This window comes from Tuber melanosporum (assembly GCF_000151645.1).
Source record: "Tuber melanosporum whole genome shotgun sequence assembly, scaffold_175, strain Mel28".
NCBI lineage: Eukaryota > Fungi > Ascomycota > Pezizomycetes > Pezizales > Tuberaceae > Tuber > Tuber melanosporum.
The window spans coordinates 19,984-24,089 of NW_003298836.1; positions in this window are offsets into that span (position 1 = coordinate 19,984).

Sequence of the window (4,106 nt, forward strand, 5' to 3'; positions counted from 1 at the left end):
GTGGGACATTAGCTTCTTTCAGAGTTCTAAAGCAGGGTTGACAGGGCTTCTGGAAGGGATGTTATGCCAGGGTTGAGATATTGTACGTGGTTGTAGTAACAGGAAATAACTGGACCCGACAGAGTGGATGCAGGATGAATACTTAGATTAACAATGTATTATAATCTAAAATACACTACATAAATCCTCTTTCTTTCTACATTTCTCCTCACTTGGTTCAGTCGAGATCACCAGGGTGGTCGGAGGGCTCATTTGGTCTCCCGCATTCTTGATTTACAATAACTAGGTAAACTACATGACCTAACAAAGATCATCTTCCTACCCAGGCTCTGTGTTGACTCTAATGTGGTAAATGCAGGAAGGCCACAAATATCCTACTTAGGAGAACATACTTCTGTACCCAGAAGATGAATCTGTACAACTCACACCATTTCAGGAATTTTCTCAACCACACACTCTCTCAGTGAACCCAACCGTCCAGTCTATCCATCCTTGGGTGTGGACTGGACAGAAGGCAGTGCATAGGTGGATGCCGGGAACGGACGGGCATTTTGGTGTCCGTCCAGACCACTTCCCTGTATGGACGGGCGGGCCCTGCACATTTCCCAGTGGGCGGGATGTGCCAGGTTTCTATGGGTGACGGCGGATGACAGCCGGGCTCTGCGGGGAATGACTGGGGCCGGCAGGTAACCGCCGAAAGATACCGTTCGTTCTAAGGCTGCGAGGCCCAGGGGTCAACCCTTTGAACGGCCGTCTTTATTATATCAAAGATGGACGTCGTGCCGTCCCAGCACCCACCCTGCCAGGGACGCCCGAGAAAATAGCCCGCCAAGCCCGTGTAGAGTGCCCGGCACAGTTAGAAACACTAGATGAATCTGTTCAACGCAAACCCTTTCAAAAAAACCTTTCTCAACCGCACTCGCTCACATACCTAGTATCGCGTTCCTGAGTAAGGTGAAGTGCACATTGCATTCTATAAATCCTACCTGATGGAAAGGAGTCATGCACTGGCAGGATACCATTCATAGCGAAGTCAACTACACTATACCATAGTGACCAATGTTCCTAACCGTCCAGTCAGTCCGTCTTTCAGTCCGGACGGGACGGACGGCGGTGCATGAGAGGATGCCCGGGACGGACTGCCGGCCCCTGCGGGTGTTTCAAGATGGGGAATAGGCGAGATGCCTACAGGCGACAGCCGATGACGGCCGGGCCCTGTGTGTGACGGCTGGGCCCTACAAATAATGACCGGGCCCTATAGATGACGGCCAGGCCCTGTAGATGACTGTCTGAAGATCCCATTTGCACTAAGATTGCAGGGCGCGGGCGTCAACCCCTTGGACCGTAGTCTTTATGGAAGACGGACTCCGTGCCCTGCCGTCCTTAACCACCATGCCCGGGACGCCCGGGACGGTTGGGAACACTGATAGTGACCAAAGCAGGAATAATCGTGTAGATAATAGAAGTTTCGCCGGACTACAATCTGCTGGAGGGGGCCCTATGATTGAATAATCAATTAAATTGGCAACTCCAATCTAGTTATTCGTCGGGGGGGGTTACTATGATGGATAAATAATTGTAAGTAGGCACTGGGCGATATCATCGCTGTTCAGTGGGCATCAGTGTTCTCAACCATCCAGGGCACTCTTCAGGGCCCTTGAGCGCTGTGGTATCATATCAGGAATCCTGGGGAGGGTAGGTAAGGATGTCACGGTATGACCTCCGTCTTTCATAGAAACGGCCATACTAGGAGTTGACTCCAGGGCCCTGAGGTCTCAGTGCAAATGGAATCTTCCGGCGGTCACCTACAGGTCCGGAAACTACCCGCCACCTGCCGTCACATGTCGGAACCTGGCACTCCACCCCCTTTCCAAGACGTCCGTCTGTCCAACACATCCACTCTTACCTCTCCATAAAAGCTTCCCTCTTTTCACTACAACGTACCCCCACCTACATTCCCTATCACAACACTCAATTGTGCTCCAGTATAGCCACTTATCGTTGATCTAGTCTAAGAGTGCTTGCTTCCCTATGTCAAAATGTCATGTTTATTAATACAACATATGACATTCCATGGCCATCAAGTCATATTTACACATTTAACATGATTGATCATGACTCCTCGAGCAGGAGCAACAATACCCCTTTTTTAGCATATTAATTAGATCATGGGGGTTGTATTCGAAGGAGGTGGACCTGAGGGACCTCCTCGATCACATTAACCGGATACACTATGGTCAAGAAAAACTCAATCATGATCTTACCGTTCTCCTGACTGCTACACCATCTATTGCACCGACGAAATAAGTTGTCTGAGTTCTCAAGAAATATCTAAATTACATACAGGTACGGAAATGGTATACAGGAGGCGTGTATCAAAGGTGAGCATCAATTTGATCAAGTACAGTAGTGAAATATGCACATTTTGAGGTCATATTAATGTATCCGATTCAGAATGATCTAGGAAGGAAGCTATAATATATTTACTTTAATGTGGCCTGGCTGCAGCACCATTGTGCTGGCCACAACTTCCCGGATAGAAACGCAACAAACGGACACCAAGCTACAGGGAGCAACTCTCATATTGGGGATGTCCTACATTTTGAGTTCCAGCAAATACTATGGATATGGGTGAATATTTACCATTAAGATTAGTGTTGGTAATCTGCTGGTCTGGCCGGTGCTTTTCTGGGAACCTGCCAAGCCGGACCGCATATATCTGCATTCTCCCCGAGTGATGGGCCATGATTAATTAATTTTGCTGAGTTAGGGCATGTGTATACACCGATATAAATTAAACGGAAGATAAGCTTGCGCATCAACGACCTCTGTGCATACCTAAATATACTGAGGTTATATGTTATCATCACTATTACTTATACCCATGGGGTTAAATGACTGCTCTATACAGAACAATGATCCTAAGCGGCCAGTCCGTCCGGCTTTGAGTACTGCGGGACTGACCCAGGCTTTTCCGAGGGCGGCCGGGCTGGGCGGTTGGGAAGCTGCTTTTCCAAACCAAAGCCAGGCCCGGCCTGAGTCACATGCAGGCCAATGTTTTACGGGACCGCGTGTGTATCATTACTAAGAAATATTTTATTATTCAATACGACTAACTGTTTACATAGTCCTGTGGTTAATTCATGTTCATCCGGGGTGACTGGGGAGTTGTGTGAAGAATAGGATACAGTATCCTGTGGTAGGACAGTATATTTGGGTACCGCGTTGGTTTATCGATGGTTGATGAAGATTGGTCTCAAGCGAGATCTATAGCAGCCGGGCATGTTTCTCCTGCTACAAGTAATTAAGAGTGGAGAGCTTGCAGGGTATCCATAGATATCTTCGGATTACCTAGGCACCCGGCGGCTCTGACCTGGATTACACCAAAACTCCACTCGGCAGTTGCCTAGGTGCCGCCCAGAATTTCGACAGAACTGGCCTAGGCATTTCAAAAACAAGGCCGGACCAGCCCAGCCGCCAACCCGTGGTCCAGCCATGGTACGGACGGACTGGCCGCTAGGGATCGATGGTGCAGAACTTGGTCGATAACACAAATGGAAATGGCTCATCAACTTTCGAACCACACTAGAAGCCCACAGGCGAGATGAGTAAGGGAGGGTTCCCCCGCCTCAATTCTTGCCCACTCAAACTATGGCAAACATGTATCCTGATATACATGAATCTGGAAACTCTTACGCTCCAGCTCTTTCCACCATCATCACCGCTTTTCCTTTGATAACGCTAACCGCGCTCCCCGCCTCTCATCTCACCTCCCCCAACTCCTTTACTTCCCTCTTCCTTGCTTCTCTTCATTTTTCTCTATTTTTCTTCCCTTCCTTTCCCGTTCTCTTGACTATCACCTCTCTCCCCTTCTCGCTGCTACTACTAACTCTCAAGGACTTAGAAGATATCCTTCTTTGATCTTTATGTGGAAAATCAGAAACTCGGGTTATGCGTTGCTGGTTCTTGATATTGCTTGGTTATGTCGATGAATGGAGCGCCGTTGATTCACGATGGCTGAGATGCGTGGGTGCACTTATATTCTTCCTTGAATAATTGCGTCCAACCTGGGGACTGGGATCTTGAAAAGGCGGAACATTTTGTGA